This window comes from Acanthaster planci, linkage group LG03 (assembly GCF_054643075.1).
Source record: "Acanthaster planci isolate LZ-2023a linkage group LG03, COTS_SCS, whole genome shotgun sequence".
Lineage (NCBI taxonomy): Eukaryota > Metazoa > Echinodermata > Asteroidea > Valvatida > Acanthasteridae > Acanthaster > Acanthaster planci.
This window is the reverse complement of record NC_141779.1, coordinates 11,235,549-11,257,753: the sequence shown is the minus strand read 5'-3', so window position 1 is coordinate 11,257,753 and position 22,205 is coordinate 11,235,549. Positions and strand designations below refer to the sequence as shown.

At 46.1% G+C, this 22,205-nt stretch overlaps 3 protein-coding genes, 1 non-coding gene and 1 pseudogene across 16 annotated transcripts in view; 4 read left to right on the top strand and 1 right to left on the bottom strand.

Annotated features, from left to right (window-relative positions):
* LOC147799642 (uncharacterized) overlaps nt 1-22,205 on the bottom strand; it is a 564,475-nt gene that overhangs the window by 305,633 nt on the left and 236,637 nt on the right. The window lies entirely within an intron of this gene.
* The window catches only part of LOC147799647 (uncharacterized), a 291,172-nt gene that overhangs the window by 191,058 nt on the left and 77,909 nt on the right, over nt 1-22,205 (top strand). The gene's annotated exons all lie outside the window — the stretch shown is intronic.
* Nucleotides 1-22,205, top strand: part of LOC110990785 (uncharacterized) — a 222,677-nt gene that overhangs the window by 138,150 nt on the left and 62,322 nt on the right. The window lies entirely within an intron of this gene.
* On the top strand, nt 8,036-8,762 carry LOC147799649 (small subunit ribosomal RNA; annotated as a pseudogene; the record flags this gene model as incomplete).
* On the top strand, nt 9,164-9,320 carry LOC147799648 (5.8S ribosomal RNA). The gene has a single exon (XR_015424956.1). It is a non-coding gene; the product is annotated as a 5.8S ribosomal RNA (ribosomal RNA).

Genomic DNA, 22,205 nt, shown 5'->3' with positions numbered 1-22,205 from the left:
CAATCTTGGTGTCATCTGAAAGGCAACATGTTCTTCTATCCATTTATATAAGTTTCATATCCTTATTTGCAGTAGTTAGTGAAATAACTGCCAAAGGAAGTACATGTTCCTTTCCAAATGGCTCCTTTTTTGCGGAATTATGGCTTTGTCTGCGCACTACCTGTCCTTATCCCTCGCATACAACGCTTCATCGTTTCGAGCATAAAAGGTTTTAAAATTATCTAAATGTAGCAATCTTGGTGTCATCTAAGAGGCCATTTGTTCCTCTATCCATTCCTATAAGTTTCATATCTATATTTGCATTAGTTAGGGAAATAGCTGCCAAAGGAAGTGCGAGTTCGTTTCCCACTGCATCCAGTTTTTAGTGAATTATGGCTACGTCTGCCCTATACCGGTCCTTATCCCTCGCAGCCAAAGCTTTATATATTTGAGCATAAAAGGTCTTAAATTATCTAAATGTTGCAATCTTGTTGTCATCTAAGAGGTCATTTGTTCCTCTATCCATTCTTATAAGTTTCATATCCATCTTTGCATTAGTTAGGAAAATAGCTGCAAAAGAAAGTGCGAGTTCGTTTCCAACTGCCTCTTGTTTTTGCGGAATTATGGCTTCGTCTGTGCACTACCGGTCCTTATCCCTCGCAGCCAATGCTTCATATATTTGAGCATAAAAGGTCGTAAAATTATCTAGATCTAGCAATCTCGGTGTCATCTAAGAGGCCATTTGTTTCTCTATCTATTCCTATAAGTTTCATATCCATATTTGCATTAGTTAGGGAAATAGCTGCCAAAGGAAGTGCGAGTTCGTTTCCCACTGCATCCAGTTTTTAGTGAATTATGGCTACGTCTGCCCTATACCGGTCCTTATCCCTCGCAGCCAAAGCTTTATATATTTGAGCATAAAAGGTTTTAAAATTATCTAAATGTAGCAAACTTGGTGTCATCTAAGAGGCCGTTTGTTCCTCTATCCATTCCTATAAGTTTCATATCCATATTTGCATTAGTTAGGAAAATAGCTGCCAAAGGAAGTGCGAGTTCGTTTCCCACTGCATCCATTTTTTGCTGAATTATGGCTACGTCTGCCCTATACCGGTCCTTATCCCTCGGAGCCAAAGCGTTATATATTTGTGCATAAAAGGTCTTGAAATTATATAGATCTAGCAATTCTGGTGTCATGTGAAATCCAACATGTTCCTCTATTCACTCATATAAGTTTCACATCAATATTTGCAGTAGTTAGGGAAATAGCTGCAAACCGAAGTGCGAGTTCGTTTCCTACTGCCCGTTGTTTTTGCGGAATGATGGCTTTGTCTGCGCACTAATGGCCTTATCCCTCGCAGCCAATGCTTCATATATTTGAGCATAAAAGGTCGTAATATTATCTAGATCTAGCAATCTTGGTGTCATCTAAGAGGCCATTTGTTCCTCTATCCACTCATATAAGTTTCTTATCAATGTTTGCAGTAGTTACGGGAAATAGCTGCAAAAGGAAGTGCGAGTTCGTTTCCCACTGCATTCAGTTTTTGCTCAATTATGGCTAAGTCTGCCCTATACTGGTCCTGATCCCTCGCAGCCAAAGCTTCATATATTTGAGCATAAAGGGTCTTAAAATTATCTGAATGTTGCAATCTTGGTGTTATCTAAGAGGCCATTTGTTCCTCTATCCATTCCTGTAAGTTTCATATCCATGTTTGCATTAGTTAGGGAAATAGCTGCCAAAGGAAGTGCGAGTTCGTTTCCTACTGCATCCAGTTTTTGCTGAATTATTGCTACGTCTGCCCTATACCGGTCCTTATTCCTCGCAGCCAAAGTGTTATATATTTGAGCATAAAAGGTCTTGAAATTATCTAAATGTTGCAATCTTGGTGTCATCTAAGAGGCCATTTGTTCCTCTATCCATTCTTATAAGTTTCATATCCATATTTGCATTAGTTAGGGAAATAGCTGCCAAAGGAAGTGCGAGTTCGTTTCCCACTGCATCCAGTTTTTAGTGAATTATGGCTACGTCTGCCCTATACCGGTCCTTATCCCTGGCAGCCAAAGCTTTATATATTTGATTATAAAAGGTCTTAAAATTATCTAAATGTTGCAATCTTGGTGTCATCTAAGAGGCCATTTGTTCCTCTATCCATTCTTATAAGTTTCATATCCATATTTGGATTAGTTAGGGAAATAGCTGCCAAAGGAAGTGCGAGTTCGTTTCCAACTGCCCGTTGTTTTTGCGGAATTATGGCTTCGTCTGTGCACTACCGGTCCTTATCCCTCGAAGCCAATGCTTCATATATTTGAGCATAAAAGGTCTAAAATTATCTAAATGCTGCAATCTTGGTGTCATCTAAGAGGCCATTTATTCCTCTATCCATTCTTATAAGTTTCATATCCATATTTGCATTAGTTAGGAAAATAGCTGCCAAAGGAATCGCGAGTTCGTTTCCAACTGCCCGTTGTTTTTGCGTAATCATGGCTTCGTCTGTGCACTACCGGTCCTTATCCCTCGAAGCCAATGCTTCATATATTTGAGCATAAAAGGTCTAAAAATTATCTAAATGCTGCAATCTTGGTGTCATCTAAGAAGCCATTTATTCCTCTATCCATTCTTATAAGTTTCATATCCATATTTGCATTAGTTAGGAAAATAGCTGCCAAAGGAAGTGCGAGTTCGTTTCCAACTGCCCGTTGTTTTTGCGGAATTATGGCTTCGTCTGTGCACTACCGGTCCTTATCCCTCGAAGCCAATGCTTCATATATTTGAGCATAAAAGGTCGTAATATTATCTAGATCTAGCAATCTTGGTGTCATCTAAGAGGCCATTTGTTCCTCTATCCATTCCTATAAGTTTCATATCCATATTTGCGTTAGTTAGGGAAATAGCTGCAAACCGAAGTGCGAGTTCGTTTCCCACTGCATCCAGTTTTTGCTGAATTATGGCTACGTCTGCCCTATACCGGTCCTTATCCCTCGCAGCCAAAGATTCATATATTTGAGCATAAAAGGTCTTAAAATTATCTAAATGTTGCAATCTTGGTGTCATCTAAGAGGCCATTTGTTCCTCTATCCATTCCTATGAGTTTCATATCCATATTTGCATTAGTTAGGGAAATAGCTGCCAAAGGAAGTGCGAGTTCGTTTCCTACTGCATCCAGTTTTTGCTGAATTATGGCTACGTCTGCCCTATACCGGTCCTTATCCCTTGCAGCCAAAGCTTAATATATTTGAGCATAAAAGGTCTTAAAATTATCTAAATGTTGCAATCTTGGTGTCATCTAAGAGGCCATTTGTTCCTCTATCCATTCTTATAAGTTTCATATCCATATTTGCATTAGTTAGGGAAATAGCTGCCAAAGGAAGTGCGAGTTCGTTTCCCACTGCATCCAGTTTTTAGTGAATTATGGCTACGTCTGCCCTATACCGGTCCTTATCCCTGGCAGCCAAAGCTTTATATATTTGATTATAAAAGGTCTTAAAATTATCTAAATGTTGCAATCTTGGTGTCATCTAAGAGGCCATTTGTTCCTCTATCCATTCTTATAAGTTTCATATCCATATTTGGATTAGTTAGGGAAATAGCTGCCAAAGGAAGTGCGAGTTCGTTTCCAACTGCCCGTTGTTTTTGCGGAATTATGGCTTCGTCTGTGCACTACCGGTCCTTATCCCTCGAAGCCAATGCTTCATATATTTTAGCATAAAAGGTCTAAAATTATCTAAATGCTGCAATCTTGGTGTCATCTAAGAGGCCATTTATTCCTCTATCCATTCTTATAAGTTTCATATCCATATTTGCATTAGTTAGGAAAATAGCTGCCAAAGGAATCGCGAGTTCGTTTCCAACTGCCCGTTGTTTTTGCGTAATCATGGCTTCGTCTGTGCACTACCGGTCCTTATCCCTCGAAGCCAATGCTTCATATATTTGAGCATAAAAGGTCTAAAAATTATCTAAATGCTGCAATCTTGGTGTCATCTAAGAAGCCATTTATTCCTCTATCCATTCTTATAAGTTTCATATCCATATTTGCCTTAGTTAGGAAAATAGCTGCCAAAGGAAGTGCGAGTTCGTTTCCAACTGCCCGTCGTTTTTGCGGAATTATGGCTTCGTCTGTGCACTACCGGTCCTTATCCCTCAAAGCCAATGCTTCATATATTTGAGCATAAAAGGTCTAAAAATTATCTAAATGCTGCAATCTTGGTGTCATCTAAGAGGCCATTTATTCCTCTATCCATTCTTATAAGTTTCATATCCATATTTGCCTTAGTTAGGAAAATAGCTGCCAAAGGAAGTGCGAGTTCGTTTCCAACTGCCCGTCGTTTTTGCGGAATTATGGCTTCGTCTGTGCACTATCGGTCCTGATCCCTCGCAGCCAATGCTTCATATATTTGAGCATAAAAGGTCTAAAAATTATCTAAATGCTGCAATCTTGGTGTCATCTAAGAGGCCATTTATTCCTCTATCCATTCTTATAAGTTTCATATCCATATTTGCCTTAGTTAGGAAAATAGCTGCCAAAGGAAGTGCGAGTTCGTTTCCAACTGCCCGTCGTTTTTGCGGAATTATGGCTTCGTCTGTGCACTATCGGTCCTGATCCCTCGCAGCCAATGCTTCATATATTTGAGCATAAAAGGTCGTAATATTTTCTAGATCTAGCAATCTTGGTGTCATCTAAGAGGCCATTTGTTCCTCTATCCATTCCTATAAGTTTCATATCCATATTTTCATTAGTTAGGGAAATAGCTGCCAAAGGAAGTGTGAGTTCGTTTCCCACTGCATCCAGTTTTTGCTGAATTATGGCTACGTCTGCCCTATACCGGTCCTTATCCCTCGCAGCCAAAGCGTTATATATTTGAGCATAAAAGGTCTTGAAATTATATAGATCTAGCAATTCTGGTGTCATCTGAAAGGCAACGTGTTCCTCTATCCACTCATATAAGTTTCACATCAATATTTGCAGTAGTTAAAGAAATAGCTGCCAAAGGAAGTGCGAGTTCGTTTCCAACTGCCTCTTGTTTTTGCGGAATTATGGCTTCGTCTGTGCACTATCGGTCCTGATCCCTCGCAGCCAATGCTTCATATATTTGAGCATAAAAGGTCTAAAAATTATCTAAATGCTGCAATCTTGGTGTCATCTAAGAGGCCATTTATTCCTCTATCCATTCTTATAAGTTTCATATCCATATTTGCCTTAGTTAGGAAAATAGCTGCCAAAGGAAGTGCGAGTTCGTTTCCAACTGCCCGTCGTTTTTGCGGAATTATGGCTTCGTCTGTGCACTATCGGTCCTGATCCCTCGCAGCCAATGCTTCATATATTTGGGCATAAAAGGTCGTAATATTTTCTAGATCTAGCAATCTTGGTGTCATCTAAGAGGCCATTTGTTCCTCTATCCATTCTTATAAGTTTCATTTCCATATTTGCATTAGTTAGGGAAATAGCTGCCAAAGGAAGTGCGAGTTTGTTTCCCACTGCATCCAGTTTTTAGTGAATTATGGCTACGTCTGCCCTATACCGGTCCTTATCCCTCGTAGCCAAAGCGTTATATATTTGAGCATGAAAGGTCTTGAAATTATATAGATCTAGCAATTCTGGTGTCATCTGAAAGGCAACGTGTTCCTCTATCCACTCATATAAGTTTCACATCAATATTTGCAGTAGTTAAGGAAATAGCTGCAAAAGAAAGTGTGAGTTCGTTTCCAACTGCCTCTTGTTTTTGCGGAATTATGGCTTCGTCTGTGCATTACCGGTCCTTATCCCTCGCAGCCAATGCTTCATATATTTGAGCATAAAAGGTCGTAATATTATCTAGATCTAGCAATCTTGGTGTCATCTAAAAAGCAACATGTTCCTCTATCCATTTATATCAGTTTCATATCCTTATTTGCAGTAGTTAGGGAAATAGCTGCCAAAGGAAGTGCGAGTTCGTTTCCTACTGCATCCAGTTTTTAGTGAATTATGGCTACGTCTGCCCTATACCGGTCCTTATCCCTTGCAGCCAAAGCTTAATATATTTGAGCATAAAAGGTCTTAAAATTATCTAAATGTTGCAATCTTGGTGTCATCTAAGAGGCCACTTGTTCCTCTATCCATTCTTATAAGTTTCATTTCCATATTTGCATTAGTTAGGGAAATAACTGCCAAAGGAAGTGCGAGTTCGTTTCCAACTGCCTCTTGTTTTTGCGGAATTATGGCTTCGTCTGTGCACTACCGGTCCTTATCCCTCGCAGCCAAAGCTTTATATATTTGAGCATAAAAGGTCTTAAAATTATATACATCTAGCAATCTTGGTTTCATCTGAAAGGCAACGTGTTCCTCTATCCACTCATATAAGTTTCACATCAATATTTGCAATAGTTAGGGAAATAGCTGCAAAAGAAAGTGCGAGTTCGTTTCCAACTGCCTCTTGTTGTTGCAGAATTATGGCTTTGTCTTTGCACTACCGGTCCTTATCCCTCGCAGGCAATGCTTCATATAATTGAGCATAAAAGGTCGTAAAATTATCTACATCTAGCAATCTTGGTGACATCTGAAAGGCAACATGTTCCTCTATCCATTTATATAAGTTTCATATCCTTATTTGCAGTAGTTATTGAAATAACTGCCAAAGGAAGTACAAGTTCCTTTCCAAATGGCTCCGTTTTTGCGATATTATGGCTCTGTCTGCGCACTACCTGTCCTTATCCCTCGCATACACCGCTTCATCGTTTCGAGCATAAAAGGTTTTAAAATTATCTAAATGTAGCAATCTTGGTGTCATCTAAGAGGCCATTTGTTCCTCTATCCAATCCTATAAGTTTCATATCCATATTTTCATTAGTTAGGGAAATAGCTGCCAAAGGAAGTGCGAGTTCGTTTCCAACTGCATCCAGTTTTTGCTGAATTATGGCTACGTCTGCCCTATACCGGTCCTTATCCCTCGCAGCCAAAGCGTTATATATTTGAGCATAAAAGGTCTTAAAATTATAAAGATCTAGCAATTCTGGTGTCATCTGAAAGGCAACATTTTCCTCTATCCACTCATATAAGTTTCACATCAATATTTGCAGTAGTTAGGGAAATAGCTGCAAAAGAAAGTGCGAGTTCGTTTCCAACTGCCTCTTGTTTTTGCGGAATTATGGCTTCGTCTGTGCACTACCGGTCCTTATCCCTCGCAGCCAATGCTTCATATATTTGAGCATAAAAGGTCGTAATATTATCTAGATCTAGCAATCTTGGTGTCATCTGAAAGGCAACATGTTCCTCTATCCATTTATATAAGTTTCATATCCTTATTTGCAGTAGTTAGGGAAATAACTGCCAAAGGAAGTACAAGTTTGTTTCCAAAATGCTCCGTTTTTGCAAAATTATGGCTTCGTCTGCTGACTACCTGTCCTTATCCCTTGCATACACCGCTTCATCGTTTCGAGCATAAAAGGTCCTAAAATTATCTAAATGTTGAAATCTTGGTGTCATCTAAGAGGCCATTTGTTCCTCTATCTATTCCTATAAGTTTCATGTCGATACTTGCATTAGTTAGGAAAATAACTGCCAAAGGAAGTGCGAGTTCGTTTCCCACTGCGTCCAGTTTTTAGTGAATTATGGCTACGTCTGCCCTATACCGGTCCTTATCCCTCGCAGCCAAAGCTTTATATATTTGAGCATAAAAGGTCGTAAAGTTATCTAGATCTAGCAATCTTGGTGTCATCTGAAAGGCAACGTGTTCCTCTATCCACTCATATAAGTTTCACAGCAATATTTGCAGTAGTTAGGGAAATAGTTGCAAAAGTGCGAGTTCGTTTCCAACTGCCTCTTGTTTTTGCGGAATTATGGCTTCGTCTGTGCACTTCCGGTCCTTATCCCTCGCAGCCAATACTTCATATATTTGAGCATAAAAGGTCGTAAATTTATCTAGATCTAGCAATCTTAGTGTCATCCGAAAGGCAACATGTTCCTCTATCCATTTATATAAGTTTCATATCCTTATTTGCAGTAGTTAGGGAAATAACTGCCAAAGAAAGTACAAGTTCGTTTCCAAAATGCTCCGTTTTTGAGAAATTATGGCTTCGTCTGCTGACTACCTGTCCTTATCCCTCGCATACAACGCTTCATCTCTTCGAGCATAAGAGGTCTTAAAGGAATTGACGGAAGGGCACCACCAGGAGTGGAGCCTGCGGCTTAATTTGACTCAACACGGGGAAACTCACCCGGCCCGGACACAGTGAGGATTGACAGATTGAGAGCTCTTTCTTGATTCTGTGGGTGGTGGTGCATGGCCGTTCTTAGTTGGTGGAGCGATTTGTCTGGTTAATTCCGATAACGAACGAGACTCTGGCTTGCTAAATAGTCGCGCCGGCCGCCGCGCCGGGCGCTGACTTCTTAGAGGGACAAGTGACGTTCAGCCACGCGAGATTGAGCAATAACAGGTCTGTGATGCCCTTAGATGTTCGGGGCCGCACGCGCGCTACACTGAAGGGATCAGCGGGTAGCCGCCCTTGGCCGGAAGGTCTGGGCAATCCGTTGAACCTCATTCGTGCTTGGGATAGGGAGTTGCAATTGTCTCCCTTGAACGAGGAATTCCCAGTAAGCGCGAGTCATCAGCTCGCGTTGATTACGTCCCTGCCCTTTGTACACACCGCCCGTCGCTACTACCGATTGAATGGTTTAGTGAGATCCTCGGACGGGCCGCGGCGGGGCGCCCCCGGCGCCTCGCTCGTGCGCCCGGAAGACGATCGAACTTGATCATTTAGAGGAAGTAAAAGTCGTAACAAGGTTTCCGTAGGTGAACCTGCGGAAGGATCATTACCGAGCAGAGAGAGCGTGCCCGGCCGGCCCCCTTCCGTCCGCCGAGGCGGGGAGGGCCGGCCACCGTGCTGTCTTCCGGGTGTAGGCGGGAGTGGCCCACGCCGGGGTGCGCCGGAGCCCGCGCCGCGTGGGCGCGGGACTCCCGGCGCTCGCCGGGGCCCCGGGACGCCGGGGCTCGGCCTCGAATGGACTGGGGGGATCGGTGAGACGCGGTCGGAGCGGCCCCCCTTGGGGAAGGGGGCCGCTGCGCGAGAGGCGACCGGTCCCCGCTCGGCCCGGCTCCCGCCGGTGTTTTTTTTTCCGGCTCGCCGGAGAGAAAGCTTGGATGCTCCGCGCCCGGGCCACCGGCGCGGTTATCGAGAGGTGATGGACAGAGCCCAAACCCCCCCAAAACCAGAGACAATTCTCGGCGGTGGATCACTCGGCTCGTGCGCCGATGAAGAACGCAGCCAGCTGCGAGAATCAGTGTGAATTGCAGAACGCAGTGATCATCGGCATTTCGAACGCACATGGCGGCCCGGGCCCCCCGCGGCCCGGGCCTCGTCCACCTGAGGGTCGCATCGAACTGGGCAATCGCCGCGGCCGCTCCCGGCCGCGGCGCGAGAGCGCCGGCCGGCAGCCGCGGGGCCGAGGCCCCCGCGAGGACACTGGCTGCAGGCGGCAACAAGGGGAGTACCAAGAGACCCAAGAGGTTGCGGCGCGGGTCCCCCGCTCTCCGGCGAGGATGATACGGGAAATCTGCGGGCAGGCAGGCAGGCAGGCGAGAGGGGCACCGGCCGGGCGCGGTCTCCGCGCGGAGGGCCGGATCGCTCCCCGGGGGAGTCCGCCGTGGCGTGGCAGGTCGGCGCTGAGTATCCGCCCCACCCACGAGCGCCGGTCGTCCCCCCGAGCCCACCGAGATAGACACGGGCGGCCTCGAGGGAGCGCGACGGAAAGGAGGCCGGGCAGGCAGGGCAGGCCTGCAGGCAGGGCAGGCCAAGAGAGAGAAAGGGGAGGCCCGGACCCGCCAGCGGGGACCGAGTGCCGCCGGCCCCATGGCAGATCTCCGAGTGGACCGCCGGAGAGGGAGCGGGCGCCCAGCGCCGAGAGAGAGAGAAGAGAGCCCGCGCAGACGGGCCGCGGAGGGGGGCCCCCCTTCCTGGCAGCCGCCGAGGCGCTGGGCGGGCCCCCGAGAGGCGAGAGAGAGAGAGAGAGGCCGAGAGCCCCCCGTTGCGAACCCATCGACCTCAGGTCGGGCGAGAGGACCCGCTGGATTTAAGCATATCACTAGGCGGAGGAAAAGAAACTAACCAGGATTCCCCCAGTAGCGGCGAGCGAAGCGGGAAGAGCCCAGCGCCGAATCCCCGGGCTCCCAGCGGGCCCGCGGGAACTGTGGCGTAGGGAAGTCCGGTCCGGCGGTCGCGGCGGCTCCGAGGTCCTTCTGATCGAGGCCCCCTCCGTCCCGTGGCGGGTGTCAGGCCCCTGCGGGCGCCGTCCGGCCGGCGACCAGGGCTTCCGGGAGTCGGGTTGTTTTGTAGCGCAGCCCAAAGGCGGGTGGTAAACTCCATCCAAGGCTAAATACCGGCACGAGACCGATAGAGCACAAGTACCGTGAGGGAAAGTTGAAAAGCACTCTGAAGAGAGAGTTCAAGAGTACGTGAAGCCGTCGAGAAGCAAACGGGAGGGCCTCGCAGATCGGGCCCGGGAGATTCAGCGCGGCCGGCGCGGTGCCTGCCGCGGCCCCGCACCCCCCTCGCCGGGGGGCGGGGCCCGGGGGCGCCTCCGCGCCCGGCCGCGTGCACTTCTCCCGGGCGCGGCGCCCGCGACCGGCTGGGCATCCGGGCCGGCACAGGCCGGCCGGTTGGGGTTCCTCCGGCCACCCCGGTCCCCCGACGGGGGGGCCGGTCGGAGAGCCTAGAGACCGGCCGTGGTCGCGCCAGCCGCCCGGCCGAGGAAGGGACGACGGGCCGCGCCCGCCCGCGCGCCGCGGCTGGGTGGCGAGTTGCCAAGTCGGTCCCGGTGACAGAGTCTCGCAGCGGGAGCCGGACGGGCGACGTCGCGGGGGCGCCCGCTGAGGAGATCTTAAACGGACTGGGTGTTGGGGGGAAAAAAGGGATCTCCGGTCTCGACCCGACTCGGGCGCACAAACCGACTCGGCCCCACCGGCGAGCAAGCGCCGGGACGGGCTGCCGGGCCGCGAGGCCGAGGGGTCCGGCCCCCCGACCTGACTTGAAAAGCGGGGTCGGCGGCGTGTCCCGCAGGAGGGCTACGGCGCAGCGGCGCCGGGGCGGCGAGTTGCCAGGTCGGCCCCAGTGCCCCGCCGCGAGGGGCCGCGGGGCGTGGCGTGGATCGGTCAGGCCGCGGGTGCCGGACGGTCGGCATTGCGGAGGCGCCCGCTGAAGATTTCCTCTTGGGACTTGGCGTTTCGCGAAATGCGGGATCTCCGGTCTCGACCCGACTCGGGCGCAGAAACCGACTCGGCCCCACCGGCGAGCGAGCGCCGGGACGGGCTGCCGGGCTGCGAGGCCGAGGGGTCCGGCCCCCCGACCTGACTTGAAAAGCGGGGTCGGCGGCGTGTCCCGCAGGAGGGCTACGGCGCAGCGGCGCCGGGGCGGCGAGTTGCCAGGTCGGCCCCAGTGCCCCGCCGCGAGGGGCCGCGGGGCGGGCGGGGACCGGCCCCGCCGAGGGCGCCGGGCGGGCGGCGTTGCGGGGGCGCCCGCCGGAGAGATCTTCCCGGGAATCGGTGTTCCGGCAAATGTGGGATCTCCGGGTTCGAGCCGACTCGGGCGCAGAAACTGACTCGGCCCCACCGGCGAGCGAGCGCCGTGACGGCCTGCCCGGCCGCGAGGCCGGGGGGTCCGCCCCCCCCCGACCTGACTTGAAATTTCGGGCCGGCGGTGTGTCCCGCAGGAGGGCCCGCCGGTAGCGACGGGATGAGCTGCTGGGCGGCGAGTTTCGGGGGGCCGCCCCTCAACTGACTGGAAATCCCGGGTTGGCAGCATACCCCGCAGGAGGGCTCCGGGGGAGCGGCAGCGGGGTGGCGAGTTGCCAAGTCGGTCCCGGTGACAGTCTCGCAGCGGGAGCCGGACGGGCGACGTCGCGGGGGCGCCCGCTGAGGAGATCTTCAACGGACTGGGTGTTCGGCCAAAGGCTGGATCTCCGGTCTCGAGCCGACTCGGGCGCAGAAACCGACTCGGCCCCACCGGCGAGCGAGCGCCGGGACGGGCTGCCCGGATGCGAGTCTCAGGGGGCCGGCCCCCCACCTGACTTGAAAAGTGGGGTCGGCGGCGTGTCCCGCAGGAGGGCTACGGCGCAGCGGCGCAGGGGTGGCGAGTTGCCAGGTCGGTCCCGATGCCCCGCCGCGAGGGGCCTCGGGGCGGGCGGGAACCGGTCCCGCCGCGGGCGCCGGACGGGCGGCCTCGCTCGGGCGCCCGCTGGAGAGATCTCCCCGGGACTCGGTGTTTTGAGAAATGTGGGATCTCCGGTCTCGACCCGACTCGGGCGCAGAAACCGACTCGGCCCCACCGGCGAACGGGCGCCGTGACGGGCGGTCCGGGCCGCGAGGCCGAGGGGGCCGGCCCCCCACCTGACTTGAGATGCCGGGTCGGCGGTGTGTCCCGCAGGTGGGCAATGACACAGCGGCGCAGGGGTGGCGAGTTGCCAGGTCGGTCCCAGTGCCCCGCCGCGAGGGGCCGCGGGGCGGGCGGGGACCGGCTCCGTTGGTGAACTCTGGATAACCTGGCCGATCGCACGGTCCTCGCACCGGCGACGGATCCTTGGAATGTCTGCCCTATCAACTTTCGATGGTACGTTATGCGCCTACCATGGTCGTAACGGGTAACGGAGAATCAGGGTTCGATTCCGGAGAGGGAGCTTGAGAAACGGCTACCACATCCAAGGAAGGCAGCAGGTGCGCAAATTACCCACTCCCGACACGGGGAGGTAGTGACGAAAAATAGCAATACAGGACTCTTTCGAGGCCCTGTAATTGGAATGAGTACACTTTAAATCCTTTAACGAGGATCTATTGGAGGGCAAGTCTGGTGCCAGCAGCCACGGTAATTCCAGCTCCAATAGCGTATATTAAAATTGCTGCAGTTAAAAAGCTCGTAGTTGGATCTTGGGCGCAGGCTGGCGGTCCGCCGCAAGGCGCGCCACTGCCCGCCTGGCCTTCCTCTCGGTCTCCGCCCGGTTCTCTTGACTGAGTGCCGAGCGCGGCCGAAACGTTTACTTTGAAAAAATTGGAGTGTTCAAAGCAGGCCGACCGCCTGGACAGCAGAGCATGGAATAATGGAATAGGACCTCGGTTCTATTGCGTTGGTTTTCGGAACTCGAGGTAATGATTAAGAGGGACTGACGGGGGCATTCGTATTGCGGTGTGAGAGGTGAAATTCTTGGATCGCCGCAAGACGACCGACTGCGAAAGCATTTGCCAAGAATGTTTTCATTAATCAAGAACGAAAGTTAGAGGTTCGAAGGCGATCAGATACCGCCCTAGTTCTAACCATAAACGATGCCGACTGGCGATCCGCCGGCGTTACTCCAATGACGCGGCGGGCAGTCTGCGGGAAACCAAAGTCTTTGGGTTCCGGGGGAAGTATGGTTGCAAAGCTGAAACTTAAAATTATCTAAATGAAGCAATCTTGGTGTCATCTAAAAGGCCATTTGTTCCTCTATCCAATCATATAAGTTTGATATCAATATTTGCAGTAGTTAGGGAAATAGCTGCCAAAGGAAGTGCGAGTTCGTTTCCCACTGCATCCAGTTTTTGCTGAATTATGGCTACGTCTGCCCTATACCGGTCCTTATCCCTCGCTGCCAATGCTTCATCTATTTCAACATAAAAGGTCTTAACATTATCTAAATGTAGCAATCTTGGTGTCATCTGAAAAGCCATTTGTTCGTCTGTCCATTCATATAAGTTTCACATCAATATTTGCATTAGTTAGGGAAATAGCTACAAAAGGAAGTGCGAGTTCGTTTCCAACTGCCTCTTGTTTTTGCGGAATTATGGCTTCGTCTGCGCAATACCGGTCCTTATCCCTCGTAGCCAAAGCTTTATATATTTGAGCATAAAAGGTCTTAAAATTGTCTAAATGTTGCAATCTTGGTGTCATCTAAAAGGCCATTTGTTACTCTATCCAATCATATAAGTTTGATATCAATATTTGCAGTAGTTAGGGAAATAACTGCCAAAGGAAGTGCGAGTTCGTTTCCCACTGCATCCAGTTTTTCCTGAATTATGGCTACGTCTGCCCTATACCGGTCCTTATCCCTCGCTGCCAATGCTTCATCTATTTCAGCATAAAAGGTCTTAACATTATCTAAATGTAGCAATCTTGGTGTCATCTGAAAAGCCATTTGTTCGTCTGTCCATTCATATAAGTTTCAAATCAATATTTGCATTAGTTAGGGAAATAGCTACAAAAGGAAGTGCGAGTTCGTTTCCAACTGCCTCTTGTTTTTGCAGAATTATGGCTTCGTCTGCGCAATACCGGTCCTTATCCCTCGTAGCCAAAGCTTTATATATTTGAGCATAAAAGGTCTTAAAATTGTCTAAATGTTGCAATCTTGGTGTCATCTAAGAGGCCATTTGTTCCTCTATCCATTCTTATAAGTTTCATATCGATATTTGCATTAGTTAGGAAAATAACTGCCAAAGGAAGTGCAAGTTCGTTTCCCACTGCATCAAGTTTTTGCTGAATTATGGCTACGTCTGCCCTATACCGGTCCTTATCCCTCGCAGCCAAAGCGTTATATATTTGAGCATAAAAGGTCTTGAAATTATATAGATCTAGCAATTCTGGTGTCATATGAAAGGCAACGTGTTCCTCTATCCACTCATATGTTTCACATCAATATTTGCAATAGTTAGGGAAATAACTGCGAAAGGAAGTACAAGTTCTTTCCCAAATGGTTCCGTTTTTGCGGAATTATGGCTACGTCTGCCCTATACCGGTCCTTATCCCTCGTAACCAATGCTTCATATATTTGAGCATAAAAGGTCGTAAAATTATCTAGATCTAGCCATCCTGGTGTCATCTGAAAGGCAACATGTTCCTCTATCCACTCATATAGGTTTAACATCAATATTTGCAGTAGTTAGGGAAATAGCCGCAAAAGGAAGTGCGAGTTCGTTTCCAACTACCTCTTGTTTTTGCAAAACTATGGCTTCGTCTGCGCACTACCGGTCCTTATCCCTTGCAACCAATGCTTCATATATATGAGCATAAAAGGTCGTAAAATTATCTAGATCTAGCAATCCTGGTGTCATCTGAAAGGCAACATGTTCCTCTATCTATTTATATAAGTTTCATATCCTTATTTGCAGTAGTTAGGGAAATAACTGCCAAAGGAAGTACAAGTTCGTTTCCAAATGACTCCGTTTTTGCGAAATTATGGCTTCGTCTGCTGACTACCTGTCCTTATCCCTTGCATACACCGCTTCATCGTTTCGAGCATAAAAGGTCTTAAAATTATCTAAATGTAGCAATCTTGGTGTCATCTAAGAGGCCATTTGTTCCTCTATCCATTCCTATAAGTTTCATGTCGATATTTGCATTAGTTAGGAAAATAACTGCCAAAGGAAGTGCGAGTTCGTTTCCCACTGCATCCAGTTTTTAGTGAATTATGGCTACGTCTGCCCTATACCGGTCCTTATCCCTCGCAGCCAAAGCTTTATATATTTGAGCCTAAAACGTCCTAAAAGTATCTAGATCTAGCAATCTTGGTGTCATCTGAAAGGCAACGTGTTCCTCTATTCATTTATATAAGTTTCATATCCTTATTTGCAGTAGTTAGGGAAATAACTACCAAAGGAAGTACAAGTTCGTTTCCAAACGGCTCCGTTTTTGCGGAATTATGGCTTTGTCTGTAAACTACCTGTCCTTATCCCTCGTAGCCAATGCTTCATCTATCCAAGCACAAAGGGTCTTCAAATTATATAAATGTACCAATCTCGGTGTCATCTAAAAGACAACATATTCCTCTATCCATTCATATAGGTTTCACATCAATATTTGCAGTAGTTAGGGAAATAGCTGCAAATAAAGTGCAAGTTCGTTTCCAACTGCTTCTTGTTTTTGGCTTCGTCTGTGCACTACCGGTCCTTATCCCTCGCAGCCAATGCTTCATATATTTGAGCATAAAAGGTCGTACAATTATCTAGAACTAGCAATCTTAGTGTCATCTGAAAGGCAACATGTTCCTCTATTTATTTATATAAGATTCATGTCCTTATTTGCATTAGTTATTATGCTTGGATAGAGAAACATGTTGCCTTTCAGATGACACCAAGAGTGCTTGATCTAGATAATTTTACGACCTTTTATGCTTAAACATATGAAGCATTGGCTGCGAGGTATAAGGACCGGTATAGTGCACAGACGAAGCCATAATTCCACAAAAACAAGAGGCAGTTGGAAACGAACTTGCACTTCCTTTTGCAGCTATTTCCTTAACTACAGCAAATATTGATGTGAAACTTATATGAGTGGATAGAGGAACATGTTGCCTTTCAGGTAACACCAGAATTGCTAGATCTAGATATTTTTAAGACCTTTTATCCTCAAATATATGAAGCTTTGGCTGCTAGGTATAAGGACCGGTATAGGACAGACGTAGCCATAATTCAGCAAAAAAAAGGATCCAGTGGGAACGAACTCGCACTTCCTTTGGCAGCTATTTCCCTAACTAACGGAAATATGGATATGAAACTTATATGAATGGATAGACGAACAAAGGCCTCTTAGATGACACCAAGATTGCTACATTTAGATAATTTTGAGACCTTTTATGCTCGAAAAGATGAAGCGGTGTATGCGAGGGATAAGGACAGGCAGTGCGCAGACGAAGCCATAATTCCGCAAAAACGGAGACATTTGGAAACGAACTTGTACTTGCTTTGTTAGTTATTTCCCTAACTACTGCAAATAAGAATATGAAACTTATTTGACTTGATAGAGGAACAAATGGCCTCTTAGATTACACCAAGATTGCTACAATCAGATAATTTTAAGACCTTTTATGCTCGAATAGATAAAGCATTGGATGCGAGGGACAAGGACATGTAGTGCGCAGACGAAGCCATAATTCCGCAAAAACAAGAGGCAGTTGGAAACGGTCTTGCACTTCCTTTGGCAGGTATTTCCCTAACTACTGCAAATAAGGCTATGAAACCTATATAAATGGATAGAGGAAAATGTTGCCTTTCAGATGACACCAAGATTGCTACCTGTAGATAATTTTACGACCTTTTATGCTCAAATATATGAAGCGTTGGCTGCGAGGGATAAGGACCGGTAGTGCGCAGACCAAGCCATAATTCTGCAATTCTACTGTTGCAAGTATTTCCCTAAATACTGCAAATATGGATATGAAACTTATAGGAATTTATTTATATAAGATTCATGTCCTTATTTGCATTAGTTATTATGCTTGGATAGAGAAACATGTTGCCTTTCAGATGACACCAAGAGTGCTTGATCTAGATAATTTTACGACCTTTTATGCTTAAACATATGAAGCATTGGCTGCGAGGTATAAGGACCGGTATAGTGCACAGACGAAGCCATAATTCCACAAAAACAAGAGGCAGTTGGAAACGAACTTGCACTTCCTTTTGCAGCTATTTCCTTAACTACAGCAAATATTGATGTGAAACTTATATGAGTGGATAGAGGAACATGTTGCCTTTCAGGTAACACCAGAATTGCTAGATCTAGATATTTTTAAGACCTTTTATCCTCAAATATATGAAGCTTTGGCTGCTAGGTATAAGGACCGGTATAGGACAGACGTAGCCATAATTCAGCAAAAAAAAGGATCCAGTGGGAACGAACTCGCACTTCCTTTGGCAGCTATTTCCCTAACTAACGGAAATATGGATATGAAACTTATATGAATGGATAGACGAACAAAAGGCCTCTTAGATGACACCAAGATTGCTACATTTAGATAATTTTGAGACCTTTTATGCTCGAAAAGATGAAGCGGTGTATGCGAGGGATAAGGACAGGCAGTGCGCAGACGAAGCCATAATTCCGCAAAAACGGAGACATTTGGAAACGAACTTGTACTTGCTTTGTTAGTTATTTCCCTAACTACTGCAAATAAGAATATGAAACTTATTTGACTTGATAGAGGAACAAATGGCCTCTTAGATTACACCAAGATTGCTACAATCAGATAATTTTAAGACCTTTTATGCTCGAATAGATAAAGCATTGGATGCGAGGGACAAGGACATGTAGTGCGCAGACGAAGCCATAATTCCGCAAAAACAAGAGGCAGTTGGAAACGGTCTTGCACTTCCTTTGGCAGGTATTTCCCTAACTACTGCAAATAAGGCTATGAAACCTATATAAATGGATAGAGGAAAATGTTGCCTTTCAGATGACACCAAGATTGCTACCTGTAGATAATTTTACGACCTTTTATGCTCAAATATATGAAGCGTTGGCTGCGAGGGATAAGGACCGGTAGTGCGCAGACCAAGCCATAATTCTGCAATTCTACTGTTGCAAGTATTTCCCTAAATACTGCAAATATGGATATGAAACTTATAGGAATGGATAGAGGAACATGTTGCCTTTCTGATGAAACCAAGATTGCTAAATTTAGATAATTTTAAGACCTTTTATGCAGACGAAGCCAAAATTCCTCAAAAACAACGGGCAGTTGGAAACGAACTCGCACTTCCTTTTGCAGCTATTTCCCCTAACTACTGCAAATATTGATGTGAAACTTATATGAGTGGATAGAGGAACATGTTGCCTTTCAGATGACACCAAGATTGTTAGATCTAGATAATTTTACGAACTTTTATGCTCAAATATATGAAGCTTTGGCTGCGAGGGATAAGAGAAACAGTGGAGAGAGCACTGTACCGGTCCTTATACCTCGCAGCCAATGCTTCATATATTTGAGTATAAAATGTCGTAAAATTATCTAGATCAAGCACTCTTGGTGTCATCTGAAAGGCAACATGTTCCTCTACCCACTCATATAAGTTTCACATCAATATTTGCAGTAGTTAAGGAAATAGCTGCAAAAGAAAGTGCGAGTTCGTTTCCAACTGCCTCTTGTTTTTGCGGAATTATGGCTTCGTCTGCGCACTATCAGTCCTTATCCCTCGCAGCAAATGCTTCATCTATTCGAGCACAAAAGGTCTGAAAATTATCTAGATCTAACAATTCTGGTGTCATCTGAAAGGCAACACGTTCCTCTCTCCACTCAAATAACTTTCACATCAATATTTGCAGTAGTTAGGGAAAGAGCTGCAAAAGGAAGTGCGAGACCGTTTCCCACTGCATCCAGTTTTTAGTGAATTATGGCTACGTCTGACCTATACCGGTCCTTATCCGTCGGGAAATAGCTGCAAAAGGAAGTGCAAGTTCGTTTCCAACTGCCTCTTGTTTTTGCGGAATTATGGCTTCGTCTGCGCACTACCGTTCCTTATCCCTTGCAGCCAATGCTTTATATATTTGAGCATAAAAGTTCGTAAAATTATATAGATCTAGCAATTTTGGTGTCATCTGAAAGGCAACATATTCCTCTATCCATTTATATAAAATCCATGTCCTTATTTGCAGTAGTTAGGGAAATAGCTGCAAAAGGAAGTGCGAGTTCGTTTCCCACTGCATCCAGTTTTGCCTGAATTATGGGTACGTCTGCCCTATACCGGTCCTTATCCGTCGGGAAATAGCTGCAAAAGGAAGTGCGAGTTCGTTTCCAACTGCCTCTTGTTTTTGCGGAATTATGGCTTCGTCTGCGCACTACCGGTCCTTATCCGTTGCAGCCAATGCTTCATATATTTGAGCATAAAAGGTCGTAATATTATCTCGATCTACCCATCATTGTGTCATCTGAAAGGCAACATGTTCCTCTATCCATTTATATAAGTTTCATATCCTTATTTGCGGTAGTTAGGGAAATAACTGCGAAAGGAAGTACAAGTTCTTTCCCAAATGGTTCCGTTTTTGCGGAATTATGGCTACGTCTGCCCTATACCGGTCCTTATCCCTCGCAGCCAATGCTTCATATATTTGAGCATAAAAGGTCGTAAAATTATCTAGATCAAGCACTCTTGGTGTCATATGAAAGGCAACATGTTCCTCTATCCACTCATATACGTTTCACATCAATATTTGCAGTAGTTAAGGAAATAGCTGCAAAAGGAAGTGCGAGTTCGTTTCCAACTGCCTCTTGTTTTTGCGGAATTATGGCTTCGTCTGCGCACTACCGTTCCTTATCCCTTGCAGCCAATGCTTCATATATTTGAGCATAAAAGGTCGTAATATTATCTCGATCTAGCCATCATTGTGTTATCTGAAAGGCAACATGTTCCTCTATCCATTTATATAAGTTCCATATCCTTATTTGCAGTAGTTAGGGAAATAACTGCCAAAGGAAGTACAAATTCTTTCCCAAATGGTTCCGTTTTTGCTGAATTATGGCTACGTCTGCCTTATACCGGTGCTTATCCCTCGAAGCCAAAGCTTTATATATTTCAGCATAAAAGGTCTTAAAGTTATCTAGATCTAGCAATTCTGGTGTCATCTGAAAGGCAACATGTTCCTCTATCCACTCATATAAGTTTAACATCAATATTTGCAGTATTAGGGAAATAGCTGCAAATGAAAGTGCGAGTTCGTTTCCAACTGCCTGTTGTTTTTGCATAATTAGGGCTTCGTCTGCGCACTACCTGTCCTTATCCCTCGCATACAACGCCTCATCTTTTCGAGCATAAAAGGTCTTAAAATTATCTAAATGTAGCAATCTTGGTGTCATCTAAGAGGCCATTTGTTCCTCTATCCACTCATATAAGTTTCATATCCATATTTCCATTAGTTAGGGAAATAGCTGCAAAAGGAAGTGCGAGTTCGTTTACCACTGCATCCAGTTTTTCCTGAATTATGGCTACGTCTGCCCTTACCGGTCCTTATCCCTCACAGCCAAAGCTTCATATATTTGAGCATAAAAGGTCGTACAATTATCTAGATCTAGCAATCTTGGTGTCATCTGAAAGGCAACACGTTCCTCTATCCATTTATATAAGTTTCATATCCTTATTTGCAGTAGTTAGGGGAATAACTGCAAAAGGAAGTGCGAGTTCGTTTCCAACTGCCCGTTGTTTTTGCGGCATTAGGGCTTTGTCTGCGCACTACCGGTCTTTATCCTCGCAGCCAATGCTTCATATATTTCAGCATAAAAGGTCGTAAAATTATCTAAATCTAGCAATATTGGTGTCATCTGAAAGGCAACATGTTCCTCTATCCATTCATATAAGTTTCATATCCATATGTGCTGTAGCAAGGGAAATAACTGCCAAAGGAAGTGCAAATCCGTTTCCAACTGCCTCTCGTTTTTGCAGAATTATGGCTTCGTCTGCCCACTTCCGGTTCTTATCCCTCGCAAGCAATGCTTCGTCTAATCGAGCATAAAACGTCTTAAAATTATCTAAATGTATTAATCTTGGTGTCAACTGAGAGACCATATGTTCCTCTAACCATTCATACATTTTTCATGTCCATATTTGCAGTAGTTAGGGAAATACTTCCAAAGGAAGTGCGAGTTCGTTTCCAACTGCCTCTTGTTTTTGCAGAATTATGGCTTGGTCTGCGCACTACCGGTCCTTATCCCTCGCAGCCAACGCTTCATATATTTGAGCATAAAAGGTCGTAAAATTATCTAAAGGTAGCAATCTTGGTGTCATCTGAAAGGCAACATTTTCCTCTATCCATTTATATAGGTTTCATAGCCTTATTTGCAGTAGTTAGGGAAATACCTGCCAAAGGAAGTGCAAGACCGTTTCCAACTGCCTCTTGTTTTTGCGGAATTATGGCTTCGTCTGCGCACTACATGTCCTTGTCCCTCGCATCCAATGCTTTATCTATTCGAGCATAAAAGGTCTTAAAATTATCTGATTGTAGCAATCTTGGTGTAATCTAAGAGGCCATTTGTTCCTCTATCAAGTCAGATAAGTTTCATATCCTTATTTGCATTAGTTAGGGAAATAACTGCCAAAGCAAGTACAAGTTCGTTTCCAAATGTCTCCGTTTTTGCAGAATTATGGCTTCGTCTGCGCACTACCTGTCCTTATCCCTCGCATACACCGCTTCATCTTTTCGAGCATAAAAGGTCTCAAAATTATCTAAATGTAGCAATCTTGGTGTCATCTAAGAGGCCTTTTGTTCGTCTATCCATTCATATAAGTTTCACATCAATATTTGCATTAGTTAGGAAAATAGCTGCAAAAGAAAGTGCGAGTTCGTTTCCAACTGCCTCTTGTTTTTGCGGAATTATGGCTTCGTCTGCGCACTACATGTCCTTGTCCCTCGCATCCAATGCTTTATCTATTCGAGCATAAAACGTCTTAAAATTATCTAAATGTATTAATCTTGGTGTCAACTGAGAGACCACATGTTCCTCTAACCATTCATACATGTTTCATGTCCTTATTTG